The sequence below is a fragment of the Salvelinus fontinalis genome, chromosome 5, assembly GCF_029448725.1.
Source record: "Salvelinus fontinalis isolate EN_2023a chromosome 5, ASM2944872v1, whole genome shotgun sequence".
Taxonomy (NCBI): domain Eukaryota; kingdom Metazoa; phylum Chordata; class Actinopteri; order Salmoniformes; family Salmonidae; genus Salvelinus; species Salvelinus fontinalis.
In genome coordinates this window covers 59401904-59417618 of record NC_074669.1, presented here as the reverse complement: position 1 = coordinate 59417618, position 15715 = coordinate 59401904, and the positions used below count along the sequence as shown (strand labels likewise).

General features: G+C 35.3%; 1 protein-coding gene across 1 annotated transcript in view; it reads right to left on the bottom strand.

Annotated features, from left to right (window-relative positions):
• LOC129855932 (FERM and PDZ domain-containing protein 1-like) overlaps positions 1–15715 on the bottom strand; it is a 125107-nt gene that overhangs the window by 14089 nt on the left and 95303 nt on the right. The gene's annotated exons all lie outside the window — the stretch shown is intronic.

The following is a 15715-nucleotide window of genomic DNA, read 5'->3' as shown; positions in this document are numbered from 1 at the left end:
GTTCTGTTCTAATAGAGGGAATATGATCAGCTGTAATGTTCTGTTCTAACAGAGGGAATATGATCAGCTGTAATGTTCTGTTCTAATAGAGGGAATATGATCAGCTGTAATGTTCTAATATAGGGAATATGATCAGCTGTTCTGTTCTAATAGAGGGAATATGATCAGCTGTTCTGTTCTAATAGAGGGAATATGATCAGCTGTAATGTTCTGTTCTAAAAGAGGGAATATGATCAGCTGTTCTGTTCTAATAGAGGGAATATGATCAGCTGTAATGTTCTGTTCTAATAGAGGGAATATGATCAGCTGTAATGTTCTGTTCTAATAGAGGGAATATGATCAGCTGTTCTGTTCTAATAGAGGAATATGATCAGCTGTTCTGTTCTGCTCTAATAGAGGGAATATGATCAGCTGTAATGTTCTAATAGAGGGAATATGATCAGCTGTAATGTTCTGCTCTAACAGAGGGAATATGATCAGCTGTAATGTTCTGTTCTAACAGAGGGAATATGATCAGCTGTAATGTTCTGTTCTAATAGAGGGAATATGATCAGCTGTTCTGTTCTAATAGAGGGAATATGATCAGCTGTAATGTTCTGTTCTAATAGAGGGAATATGATCAGCTGTAATGTTCTGTTCTAACAGAGGGAATATGATCAGCTGTAATGTTCTGTTCTAATAGAGGGAATATGATCAGCTGTAATGTTCTGTTCTAATAGAGGGAATATGATCAGCTGTTCTGTTCTAATAGAGGGAATATGATCAGCTGTAATGTTCTGTTCTAATAGAGGGAATATGATCAGCTGTAATGTTCTGTTCTAAATGAGGGAATATGATCAGCTGTAATGTTCGCTTCTAATAGAGGGAATATGATCAGCTGTTCTGTTCTGCTCTAATAGAGGGAATATGATCAGCTGTAATGTTCTAATAGAGGGAATATGATCAGCTGTAATGTTCTGTTCTAATAGAGGGAATATGATCAGTTGTAATGTTCTGTTCTAAAAGAGGGAATATGATCAGTTGTAATGTTCTGTTCTAATAGAGGGAATATGATCAGCTGTAATGTTCTAATAGAGGGAATATGATCAGCTGTAATGTTCTAATAGAGGGAATATGATCAGCTGTAATGTTCTGTTCTAATAGAGGGAATATGATCAGTTGTAATGTTCTTTTCTAATAGAGTGAATATGATCAGCTATAATGTTCTGTTCTAATAGAGGGAATATGATCAGCTGTAATGTTCTGTTCTAACAGAGGGAATATGATCAGCTGTAATGTTCTGTTCTAATAGAGGGAATATGATCAGCTGTAATGTTCTGTTCTAACAGAGGGAATATGATCAGCTATAATGTTCTAATAGAGGGAATATGATCAGCTGTAATGTTCTGTTCTAACAGAGGGAAGATGATCAGCTGTAATGTTCTGTTCTAATAGAGGGAATATGATCAGCTGTAATGTTCTGTTCTAATAGAGGGAATATGATCAGCTGTTCTGTTCTAATAGAGGGAATATGATCAGCTGTAATGTTCTGTTCTAATAGAGGGAATATGATCAGCTGTAATGTTCTGTTCTAATAGAGGGAATATGATCAGCTGTAATGTTCTCTTCTAATAGAGGGAATATGATCAGCTGTTCTGTTCTGCTCTAATAGAGGGAATATGATCAGCTGTAATGTTCTAATAGAGGGAATATGATCAGCTGTAATGTTCTGTTCTAATAGAGGGAATATGATCAGCTGTAATGTTCTGTTCTAATAGAGGGAATATGATCAGTTGTAATGTTCTGTTCTAAAAGAGGGAATATGATCAGTTGTAATGTTCTGTTCTAATAGAGGGAATATGATCAGCTGTAATGTTCTAACAGAGGGAATATGATCAGCTATAATGTTCTAATAGAGGGAATATGATCAGCTGTAATGTTCTGTTCTAACAGAGGGAAGATGATCAGCTGTAATGTTCTGTTCTAATAGAGGGAATATGATCAGCTGTAATGTTCTGTTCTAATAGAGGGAATATGATCAGCTGTAATGTTCTAATATAGGGAATATGATCAGCTGTTCTGTTCTAATAGAGGGAATATGATCAGCTGTTCTGTTCTAATAGAGGGAATATGATCAGCTGTAATGTTCTGTTCTAATAGAGGAATATGATCAGCTGTTCTGTTCTGCTCTAATAGAGGGAATATGATCAGCTGTAATGTTCTAATAGAGGGAATATGATCAGCTGTAATGTTCTGTTCTAATAGAGGGAATATGATCAGTTGTAATGTTCTGTTCTAATAGAGGGAATATGATCAGCTGTAATGTTCTGTTCTAAAAGAGGGAATATGATCAGTTGTAATGTTCTGTTCTAATAGAGGGAATATGATCAGCTGTAATGTTCTAATAGAGGGAATATGATCAGCTGTAATGTTCTAATAGAGGGAATATGATCAGCTGTAATGTTCTGTTCTAATAGAGGGAATATGATCAGTTGTAATGTTCTTTTCTAATAGAGTGAATATGATCAGCTATAATGTTCTGTTCTAATAGAGGGAATATGATCAGCTGTAATGTTCTGTTCTAACAGAGGGAATATGATCAGCTGTAATGTTCTGTTCTAACAGAGGGAATATGATCAGCTGTAATGTTCTGTTCTAATAGAGGGAATATGATCAGCTGTAATGTTCTGTTCTAACAGATGGAATATGATCAGCTATAGTGTTCTAATAGAGGGAATATGATCAGCTGTAATGTTCTGTTCTAACAGAGGGAAGATGATCAGCTGTAATGTTCTGTTCTAATAGAGGGAATATGATCAGCTGTAATGTTCTGTTCTAATAGAGGGAATATGATCAGCTGTTCTGTTCTAATAGAGGGAATATGATCAGCTGTAATGTTCTGTTCTAATAGAGGGAATATGATCAGCTGTAATGTTCTGTTCTAATAGAGGGAATATGATCAGCTGTAATGTTCTCTTCTAATAGAGGGAATATGATCAGCTGTTCTGTTCTGCTCTAATAGAGGGAATATGATCAGCTGTAATGTTCTAATAGAGGGAATATGATCAGCTGTAATGTTCTGTTCTAATAGAGGGAATATGATCAGCTGTAATGTTCTGTTCTAATAGAGGTAATATGATCAGTTGTAATGTTCTGTTCTAAAAGAGGGAATATGATCAGTTGTAATGTTCTGTTCTAATAGAGGGAATATGATCAGCTGTAATGTTCTAACAGAGGGAATATGATCAGCTATAATGTTCTAATAGAGGGAATATGATCAGCTGTAATGTTCTGTTCTAACAGAGGGAAGATGATCAGCTGTAATGTTCTGTTCTAATAGAGGGAATATGATCAGCTGTAATGTTCTGTTCTAATAGAGGGAATATGATCAGCTGTAATGTTCTGTTCTAATAGAGGAATATGATCAGCTGTTCTGTTCTGCTCTAATAGAGGGAATATGATCAGCTGTAATGTTCTAATTTAGGGAATATGATCAGCTGTTCTGTTCTAATAGAGGGAATATGATCAGCTGTTCTGTTCTAATAGAGGGAATATGATCAGCTGTAATGTTCTGTTCTAAAAGAGGGAATATGATCAGCTGTTCTGTTCTAATAGAGGGAATATGATCAGCTGTAATGTTCTGTTCTAATAGAGGGAATATGATCAGCTGTAATGTTCTGTTCTAATAGAGGGAATATGATCAGCTGTAATGTTCTGTTCTAATAGAGGGAATATGATCAGCTGTAATGTTCTCTTCTAATAGAGGGAATATGATCAGCTGTTCTGTTCTGCTCTAATAGAGGGAATATGATCAGCTGTAATGTTCTAATAGAGGGAATATGATCAGCTGTTATGTTCTGTTCTAATAGAGGGAATATGATCAGTTGTAATGTTCTGTTCTAAAAGAGGGAATATGATCAGTTGTAATGTTCTGTTCTAATAGAGGGAATATGATCAGCTGTAATGTTCTAATAGAGGGAATATGATCAGCTGTAATGTTCTGTTCTAATAGAGGGAATATGATCAGTTGTAATGTTCTGTTCTAAAAGAGGGAATATGATCAGTTGTAATGTTCTGTTCTAATAGAGGGAATATGATCAGCTGTAATGTTCTAATAGAGGGAATATGATCAGCTGTAATGTTCTGTTCTAATAGAGGGAATATGATCAGTTGTAATGTTCTTTTCTAATAGAGTGAATATGATCAGCTATAATGTTCTGTTCTAATAGAGGGAATATAATCAGCTGTAATGTTCTGTTCTAACAGAGGGAATATGATCAGCTGTAATGTTCTGTTCTAATGGAGGGAATATGATCAGCTGTAATGTTCTGTTCTAATAGAGGGAATATGATCAGCTATAATGTTCTAATAGAGGGAATATGATCAGCTGTAATGTTCTGTTCTAATAGAGGGAATATGATCAGCTGTAATGTTCTGTTCTAATAGAGGGAATATGATCAGCTGTTCTGTTCTAATAGAGGGAATATGATCAGCTGTAATGTTCTGTTCTAATAGAGGGAATATGATCAGCTGTAATGTTCTGTTCTAATAGAGGGAATATGATCAGCTGTAATGTTCTCTTCTAATAGAGGGAATATGATCAGCTGTTCTGTTCTGCTCTAATAGAGGGAATATGATCAGCTGTTCTGTTCTAATAGAGGAATATGATCAGCTGTTCTGTTCTGCTCTAATAGAGGGAATATGATCAGCTGTAATGTTCTAATAGAGGGAATATGATCAGCTGTAATGTTCTGCTCTAACAGAGGGAATATGATCAGCTGTAATGTTCTGTTCTAACAGAGGGAATATGATCAGCTGTAATGTTCTGTTCTAACAGAGGGAATATGATCAGCTGTAATGTTCTGTTCTAATAGAGGGAATATGATCAGCTGTTCTGTTCTAATAGAGGGAATAAGATCAGCTGTAATGTTCTGTTCTAATAGAGGGAATATGATCAGCTGTAATGTTCTGTTCTAACAGAGGGAATATGATCAGCTGTAATGTTCTGTTCTAATAGAGGGAATATGATCAGCTGTAATGTTCTAATATAGGGAATATGATCAGCTGTTCTGTTCTAATAGAGGGAATATGATCAGCTGTTCTGTTCTAATAGAGGGAATATGATCAGCTGTAATGTTCTGTTCTAAAAGAGGGAATATGATCAGCTGTTCTGTTCTAATAGAGGGAATATGATCAGCTGTAATGTTCTGTTCTAATAGAGGGAATATGATCAGCTGTAATGTTCTGTTCTAATAGAGGGAATATGATCAGCTGTTCTGTTCTAATAGAGGAATATGATCAGCTGTTCTGTTCTGCTCTAATAGAGGGAATATGATCAGCTGTAATGTTCTAATAGAGGGAATATGATCAGCTGTAATGTTCTGCTCTAACAGAGGGAATATGATCAGCTGTAATGTTCTGTTCTAACAGAGGGAATATGATCAGCTGTAATGTTCTGTTCTAATAGAGGGAATATGATCAGCTGTTCTGTTCTAATAGAGGGAATATGATCAGCTGTAATGTTCTGTTCTAATAGAGGGAATATGATCAGCTGTAATGTTCTGTTCTAATAGAGGGAATATGACCAGCTGTAATGTTCTGTTCTAATAGAGGGAATATGATCAGCTGTAATGTTCTCTTCTAATAGAGGGAATATGATCAGCTGTTCTGTTCTGCTCTAATAGAGGGAATATGATCAGCTGTAATGTTCTAATAGAGGGAATATGATCAGCTGTAATGTTCTGTTCTAATAGAGGGAATATGATCAGTTGTAATGTTCTGTTCTAAAAGAGGGAATATGATCAGTTGTAATGTTCTGTTCTAATAGAGGGAATATGATCAGCTGTAATGTTCTAATAGAGGGAATATGATCAGCTGTAATGTTCTGTTCTAATAGAGGGAATATGATCAGTTGTAATGTTCTGTTCTAAAAGAGGGAATATGATCAGTTGTAATGTTCTGTTCTAATAGAGGGAATATGATCAACTGTAATGTTCTAATAGAGGGAATATGATCAGCTGTAATGTTCTGTTCTAATAGAGGGAATATGATCAGTTGTAATGTTCTTTTCTAATAGAGTGAATATGATCAGCTATAATGTTCTGTTCTAATAGAGGGAATATGATCAGCTGTAATGTTCTGTTCTAACAGAGGGAATATGATCAGCTGTAATGTTCTGTTCTAATGGAGGGAATATGATCAGCTGTAATGTTCTGTTCTAATAGAGGGAATATGATCAGCTATAATGTTCTAATAGAGGGAATATGATCAGCTGTAATGTTCTGTTCTAACAGAGGGAAGATGATCAGCTGTAATGTTCTGTTCTAATAGAGGGAATATGATCAGCTGTAATGTTCTGTTCTAATAGAGGGAATATGATCATTTATAATGTTCTAATAGAGGGAATATGATCAGCTGTAATGTTCTGTTCTAATAGAGGGAATATGATCAGCTGTAATGTCCTGTTCTAATAGAGGGAATATGATCAGCTGTTCTGTTCTAATAGAGGGAATATGATCAGCTGTAATGTTCTGTTCTGATAGAGGGAATATGATCAGCTGTAATGTTCTGTTCTAATAGAGGGAATATGATCAGCTGTAATGTTCTGTTCTAATAGAGGGAATATGATCAGCTGTAATGTTCTCTTCTAATAGAGGGAATATGATCAGCTGTTCTGTTCTGCTCTAATAGAGGGAATATGATCAGCTGTTCTGTTCTAATAGAGGAATATGATCAGCTGTTCTGTTCTGCTCTAATAGAGGGAATATGATCAGCTGTAATGTTCTAATAGAGGGAATATGATCAGCTGTAATGTTCTGCTCTAACAGAGGGAATATGATCAGCTGTAATGTTCTGTTCTAACAGAGGGAATATGATCAGCTGTAATGTTCTGTTCTAATAGAGGGAATATGATCAGCTGTAATGTTCTGTTCTAATAGAGGGAATATGATCAGCTGTTCTGTTCTAATAGAGGGAATATGATCAGCTGTAATGTTCTGTTCTAATAGAGGGAATATGATCAGCTGTAATGTTCTGTTCTAAATGAGGGAATATGATCAGCTGTAATGTTCTCTTCTAATAGAGGGAATATGATCAGCTGTTCTGTTCTGCTCTAATAGAGGGAATATGATCAGCTGTAATGTTCTAATAGAGGGAATATGATCAGCTGTAATGTTCTGTTCTAATAGAGGGAATATGATCAGTTGTAATGTTCTGTTCTAAAAGAGGGAATATGATCAGTTGTAATGTTCTGTTCTAATAGAGGGAATATGATCAGCTGTAATGTTCTAATAGAGGGAATATGATCAGCTGTAATGTTCTAATAGAGGGAATATGATCAGCTGTAATGTTCTGTTCTAATAGAGGGAATATGATCAGTTGTAATGTTCTTTTCTAATAGAGTGAATATGATCAGCTATAATGTTCTGTTCTAATAGAGGGAATATGATCAGCTGTAATGTTCTGTTCTAACAGAGGGAATATGATCAGCTGTAATGTTCTGTTCTAATAGAGGGAATATGATCAGCTGTAATGTTCTGTTCTAACAGAGGGAATATGATCAGCTATAATGTTCTAATAGAGGGAATATGATCAGCTGTAATGTTCTGTTCTAACAGAGGGAAGATGATCAGCTGTAATGTTCTGTTCTAATAGAGGGAATATGATCAGCTGTAATGTTCTGTTCTAATAGAGGGAATATGATCAGCTGTTCTGTTCTAATAGAGGGAATATGATCAGCTGTAATGTTCTGTTCTAATAGAGGGAATATGATCAGCTGTAATGTTCTGTTCTAATAGAGGGAATATGATCAGCTGTAATGTTCTCTTCTAATAGAGGGAATATGATCAGCTGTTCTGTTCTGCTCTAATAGAGGGAATATGATCAGCTGTAATGTTCTAATAGAGGGAAAATGATCAGCTGTAATGTTCTGTTCTAATAGAGGGAATATGATCAGCTGTAATGTTCTGTTCTAATAGAGGGAATATGATCAGTTGTAATGTTCTGTTCTAAAAGAGGGAATATGATCAGTTGTAATGTTCTGTTCTAATAGAGGGAATATGATCAGCTGTAATGTTCTAACAGAGGGAATATGATCAGCTATAATGTTCTAATAGAGGGAATATGATCAGCTGTAATGTTCTGTTCTAACAGAGGGAAGATGATCAGCTGTAATGTTCTGTTCTAATAGAGGGAATATGATCAGCTGTAATGTTCTGTTCTAATAGAGGGAATATGATCAGCTGTAATGTTCTGTTCTAATAGAGGAATATGATCAGCTGTTCTGTTCTGCTCTAATAGAGGGAATATGATCAGCTGTAATGTTCTAATATAGGGAATATGATCAGCTGTTCTGTTCTAATAGAGGGAATATGATCAGCTGTTCTGTTCTAATAGAGGGAATATGATCAGCTGTAATGTTCTGTTCTAATAGAGGAATATGATCAGCTGTTCTGTTCTGCTCTAATAGAGGGAATATGATCAGCTGTAATGTTCTAATAGAGGGAATATGATCAGCTGTAATGTTCTGTTCTAATAGAGGGAATATGATCAGTTGTAATGTTCTGTTCTAAAAGAGGGAATATGATCAGTTGTAATGTTCTGTTCTAATAGAGGGAATATGATCAGCTGTAATGTTCTAATAGAGGGAATATGATCAGCTGTAATGTTCTAATAGAGGGAATATGATCAGCTGTAATGTTCTGTTCTAATAGAGGGAATATGATCAGTTGTAATGTTCTTTTCTAATAGAGTGAATATGATCAGCTATAATTTTCTGTTCTAATAGAGGGAATATGATCAGCTGTAATGTTCTGTTCTAACAGAGGGAATATGATCAGCTGTAATGTTCTGTTCTAACAGAGGGAATATGATCAGCTGTAATGTTCTGTTCTAATAGAGGGAATATGATCAGCTGTAATGTTCTGTTCTAACAGATGGAATATGATCAGCTATAGTGTTCTAATAGAGGGAATATGATCAGCTGTAATGTTCTGTTCTAACAGAGGGAAGATGATCAGCTGTAATGTTCTGTTCTAATAGAGGGAATATGATCAGCTGTAATGTTCTGTTCTAATAGAGGGAATATGATCAGCTGTTCTGTTCTAATAGAGGGAATATGATCAGCTGTAATGTTCTGTTCTAATAGAGGGAATATGATCAGCTGTAATGTTCTGTTCTAATAGAGGGAATATGATCAGCTGTAATGTTCTCTTCTAATAGAGGGAATATGATCAGCTGTTCTGTTCTGCTCTAATAGAGGGAATATGATCAGCTGTAATGTTCTAATAGAGGGAATATGATCAGCTGTAATGTTCTGTTCTAATAGAGGGAATATGATCAGCTGTAATGTTCTGTTCTAATAGAGGTAATATGATCAGTTGTAATGTTCTGTTCTAAAAGAGGGAATATGATCAGTTGTAATGTTCTGTTCTAATAGAGGGAATATGATCAGCTGTAATGTTCTAACAGAGGGAATATGATCAGCTATAATGTTCTAATAGAGGGAATATGATCAGCTGTAATGTTCTGTTCTAACAGAGGGAAGATGATCAGCTGTAATGTTCTGTTCTAATAGAGGAATATGATCAGCTGTTCTGTTCTGCTCTAATAGAGGGAATATGATCAGCTGTAATGTTCTGTTCTAATAGAGGAATATGATCAGCTGTTCTGTTCTGCTCTAATAGAGGGAATATGATCAGCTGTAATGTTCTAATATAGGGAATATGATCAGCTGTTCTGTTCTAATAGAGGGAATATGATCAGCTGTTCTGTTCTAATAGAGGGAATATGATCAGCTGTAATGTTCTGTTCTAAAAGAGGGAATATGATCAGCTGTTCTGTTCTAATAGAGGGAATATGATCAGCTGTAATGTTCTGTTCTAATAGAGGGAATATGATCAGCTGTAATGTTCTGTTCTAATAGAGGGAATATGATCAGCTGTAATGTTCTGTTCTAATAGAGGGAATATGATCAGCTGTAATGTTCTCTTCTAATAGAGGGAATATGATCAGCTGTTCTGTTCTGCTCTAATAGAGGGAATATGATCAGCTGTAATGTTCTAATAGAGGGAATATGATCAGCTGTAATGTTCTGTTCTAATAGAGGGAATATGATCAGTTGTAATGTTCTGTTCTAAAAGAGGGAATATGATCAGTTGTAATGTTCTGTTCTAATAGAGGGAATATGATCAGCTGTAATGTTCTAATAGAGGGAATATGATCAGCTGTAATGTTCTGTTCTAATAGAGGGAATATGATCAGTTGTAATGTTCTTTTCTAATAGAGTGAATATGATCAGCTATAATGTTCTGTTCTAATAGAGGGAATATAATCAGCTGTAATGTTCTGTTCTAACAGAGGGAATATGATCAGCTGTAATGTTCTGTTCTAATGGAGGGAATATGATCAGCTGTAATGTTCTGTTCTAATAGAGGGAATATGATCAGCTATAATGTTCTAATAGAGGGAATATGATCAGCTGTAATGTTCTGTTATAATAGAGGGAATATGATCAGCTGTAATGTTCTGTTCTAATAGAGGGAATATGATCAGCTGTTCTGTTCTAATAGAGGGAATATGATCAGCTGTAATGTTCTGTTCTAATAGAGGGAATATGATCAGCTGTAATGTTCTGTTCTAATAGAGGGAATATGATCAGCTGTAATGTTCTGTTCTAATAGAGGGAATATGATCAGCTGTAATGTTCTGTTCTAATAGAGGGAATATGATCAGTTGTAATGTTCTTTTCTAATAGAGTGAATATGATCAGCTATAATGTTCTGTTCTAATAGAGGGAATATGATCAGCTGTAATGTTCTGTTCTAACAGAGGGAATATGATCAGCTGTAATGTTCTGTTCTAATAGAGGGAATATGATCAGCTGTAATGTTCTGTTCTAACAGAGGGAATATGATCAGCTGTAATGTTCTGTTCTAATAGAGGGAATATGATCAGCTGTAATGTTCTGTTCTAACAGAGGGAATATGATCAGCTATAATGTTCTAATAGAGGGAATATGATCAGCTGTAATGTTCTGTTCTAACAGAGGGAAGATGATCAGCTGTAATGTTCTGTTCTAATAGAGGGAATATGATCAGCTGTAATGTTCTGTTCTAATAGAGGGAATATGATCAGCTGTTCTGTTCTAATAGAGGGAATATGATCAGCTGTAATGTTCTGTTCTAATAGAGGGAATATGATCAGCTGTAATGTTCTGTTCTAATAGAGGGAATATGATCAGCTGTAATGTTCTCTTCTAATAGAGGGAATATGATCAGCTGTTCTGTTCTGCTCTAATAGAGGGAATATGATCAGCTGTAATGTTCTAATAGAGGGAAAATGATCAGCTGTAATGTTCTGTTCTAATAGAGGGAATATGATCAGCTGTAATGTTCTGTTCTAATAGAGGGAATATGATCAGTTGTAATGTTCTGTTCTAAAAGAGGGAATATGATCAGTTGTAATGTTCTGTTCTAATAGAGGGAATATGATCAGCTGTAATGTTCTAACAGAGGGAATATGATCAGCTATAATGTTCTAATAGAGGGAATATGATCAGCTGTAATGTTCTGTTCTAACAGAGGGAAGATGATCAGCTGTAATGTTCTGTTCTAATAGAGGGAATATGATCAGCTGTAATGTTCTGTTCTAATAGAGGGAATATGATCAGCTGTAATGTTCTGTTCTAATAGAGGAATATGATCAGCTGTTCTGTTCTGCTCTAATAGAGGGAATATGATCAGCTGTAATGTTCTAATATAGGGAATATGATCAGCTGTTCTGTTCTAATAGAGGGAATATGATCAGCTGTTCTGTTCTAATAGAGGGAATATGATCAGCTGTAATGTTCTGTTCTAATAGAGGAATATGATCAGCTGTTCTGTTCTGCTCTAATAGAGGGAATATGATCAGCTGTAATGTTCTAATAGAGGGAATATGATCAGCTGTAATGTTCTGTTCTAATAGAGGGAATATGATCAGTTGTAATGTTCTGTTCTAAAAGAGGGAATATGATCAGTTGTAATGTTCTGTTCTAATAGAGGGAATATGATCAGCTGTAATGTTCTAATAGAGGGAATATGATCAGCTGTAATGTTCTAATAGAGGGAATATGATCAGCTGTAATGTTCTGTTCTAATAGAGGGAATATGATCAGTTGTAATGTTCTTTTCTAATAGAGTGAATATGATCAGCTATAATTTTCTGTTCTAATAGAGGGAATATGATCAGCTGTAATGTTCTGTTCTAACAGAGGGAATATGATCAGCTGTAATGTTCTGTTCTAACAGAGGGAATATGATCAGCTGTAATGTTCTGTTCTAATAGAGGGAATATGATCAGCTGTAATGTTCTGTTCTAACAGATGGAATATGATCAGCTATAGTGTTCTAATAGAGGGAATATGATCAGCTGTAATGTTCTGTTCTAACAGAGGGAAGATGATCAGCTGTAATGTTCTGTTCTAATAGAGGGAATATGATCAGCTGTAATGTTCTGTTCTAATAGAGGGAATATGATCAGCTGTTCTGTTCTAATAGAGGGAATATGATCAGCTGTAATGTTCTGTTCTAATAGAGGGAATATGATCAGCTGTAATGTTCTCTTCTAATAGAGGGAATATGATCAGCTGTTCTGTTCTGCTCTAATAGAGGGAATATGATCAGCTGTAATGTTCTAATAGAGGGAATATGATCAGCTGTAATGTTCTGTTCTAATAGAGGGAATATGATCAGCTGTAATGTTCTGTTCTAATAGAGGTAATATGATCAGTTGTAATGTTCTGTTCTAAAAGAGGTAATATGATCAGTTGTAATGTTCTGTTCTAAAAGAGGGAATATGATCAGTTGTAATGTTCTGTTCTAATAGAGGGAATATGATCAGCTGTAATGTTCTAACAGAGGGAATATGATCAGCTATAATGTTCTAATAGAGGGAATATGATCAGCTGTAATGTTCTGTTCTAACAGAGGGAAGATGATCAGCTGTAATGTTCTGTTCTAATAGAGGAATATGATCAGCTGTTCTGTTCTGCTCTAATAGAGGGAATATGATCAGCTGTAATGTTCTGTTCTAATAGAGGAATATGATCAGCTGTTCTGTTCTGCTCTAATAGAGGGAATATGATCAGCTGTAATGTTCTAATATAGGGAATATGATCAGCTGTTCTGTTCTAATAGAGGGAATATGATCAGCTGTAATGTTCTGTTCTAATAGAGGGAATATGATCAGCTGTAATGTTCTGTTCTAATAGAGGGAATATGATCAGCTGTAATGTTCTGTTCTAATAGAGGGAATATGATCAGCTGTAATGTTCTCTTCTAATAGAGGGAATATGATCAGCTGTTCTGTTCTGCTCTAATAGAGGGAATATGATCAGCTGTAATGTTCTAATAGAGGGAATATGATCAGCTGTAATGTTCTGTTCTAATAGAGGGAATATGATCAGTTGTAATGTTCTGTTCTAAAAGAGGGAATATGATCAGTTGTAATGTTCTGTTCTAATAGAGGGAATATGATCAGCTGTAATGTTCTAATAGAGGGAATATGATCAGCTGTAATGTTCTGTTCTAATAGAGGGAATATGATCAGTTGTAATGTTCTGTTCTAAAAGAGGGAATATGATCAGTTGTAATGTTCTGTTCTAATAGAGGGAATATGATCAGCTGTAATGTTCTAATAGAGGGAATATGATCAGCTGTAATGTTCTGTTCTAATAGAGGGAATATGATCAGTTGTAATGTTCTTTTCTAATAGAGTGAATATGATCAGCTATAATGTTCTGTTCTAATAGAGGGAATATAATCAGCTGTAATGTTCTGTTCTAACAGAGGGAATATGATCAGCTGTAATGTTCTGTTCTAATGGAGGGAATATGATCAGCTGTAATGTTCTGTTCTAATAGAGGGAATATGATCAGCTATAATGTTCTAATAGAGGGAATATGATCAGCTGTAATGTTCTGTTCTAATAGAGGGAATATGATCAGCTGTAATGTTCTGTTCTAATAGAGGGAATATGATCAGCTGTTCTGTTCTAATAGAGGGAATATGATCAGCTGTAATGTTCTGTTCTAATAGAGGGAATATGATGAGCTGTAATGTTCTGTTCTAATAGAGGGAATATGATCAGCTGTAATGTTCTGTTCTAATAGAGGGAATATGATCAGCTGTAATGTTCTCTTCTAATAGAGGGAATATGATCAGCTGTTCTGTTCTGCTCTAATAGAGGGAATATGATCAGCTGTTCTGTTCTAATAGAGGAATATGATCAGCTGTTCTGTTCTGCTCTAATAGAGGGAATATGATCAGCTGTAATGTTCTAATAGAGGGAATATGATCAGCTGTAATGTTCTGCTCTAACAGAGGGAATATGATCAGCTGTAATGTTCTGTTCTAACAGAGGGAATATGATCAGCTGTAATGTTCTGTTCTAACAGAGGGAATATGATCAGCTGTAATGTTCTGTTCTAATAGAGGGAATATGATCAGCTGTTCTGTTCTAATAGAGGGAATAAGATCAGCTGTAATGTTCTGTTCTAATACAGGGAATATGATCAGCTGTAATGTTCTGTTCTAAATGAGGGAATATGATCAGCTGTAATGTTCTCTTCTAATAGAGGGAATATGATCAGCTGTTCTGTTCTGCTCTAATAGAGGGAATATGATCAGCTGTAATGTTCTAATAGAGGGAATATGATCAGCTGTAATGTTCTGTTCTAATAGAGGGAATATGATCAGTTGTAATGTTCTGTTCTAAAAGAGGGAATATGATCAGTTGTAATGTTCTGTTCTAATAGAGGGAATATGATCAGCTGTAATGTTCTAATAGAGGGAATATGATCAGCTGTAATGTTCTATTAGAGGGAATATGATCAGTTGTAATGTTCTTTTCTAATAGAGTGAATATGATCAGCTATAATGTTCTGTTCTAATAGAGGGAATATGATCAGCTGTAATGTTCTGTTCTAACAGAGGGAATATGATCAGCTGTAATGTTCTGTTCTAGCAGAGGGAATATGATCAACTGTAATGTTCTGTTCTAATAGAGGGAATATGATCAGCTGTAATGTTCTGTTCTAACAGAGGGAATATGATCAGCTATAATGTTCTAATAGAGGGAATATGATCAGCTGTAATGTTCTGTTCTAACAGAGGGAAGATGATCAGCTGTAATGTTCTGTTCTAATAGAGGGAATATGATCAGCTGTAATGTTCTGTTCTAATAGAGGGAATATGATCAGCTGTTCTGTTCTAATAGAGGGAATATGATCAGCTGTAATGTTCTGTTCTAATAGAGGGAATATGATCAGCTGTAATGTTCTGTTCTAATAGAGGGAATATGATCAGCTGTAATGTTCTCTTCTAATAGAGGGAATATGATCAGCTGTTCTGTTCTGCTCTAATAGAGGGAATATGATCAGCTGTAATGTTCTAATAGAGGGAATATGATCAGCTGTAATGTTCTGTTCTAATAGAGGGAATATGATCAGCTGTAATGTTCTGTTCTAATAGAGGGAATATGATCAGTTGTAATGTTCTGTTCTAAAAGAGGGAATATGATCAGTTGTAATGTTCTGTTCTAATAGAGGGAATATGATCAGCTGTAATGTTCTAACAGAGGGAATATGATCAGCTATAATGTTCTAATAGAGGGAATATGATCAGCTGTAATGTTCTGTTCTAACAGAGGGAAGATGATCAGCTGTAATGTTCTGTTCTAATAGAGGGAATATGATCAG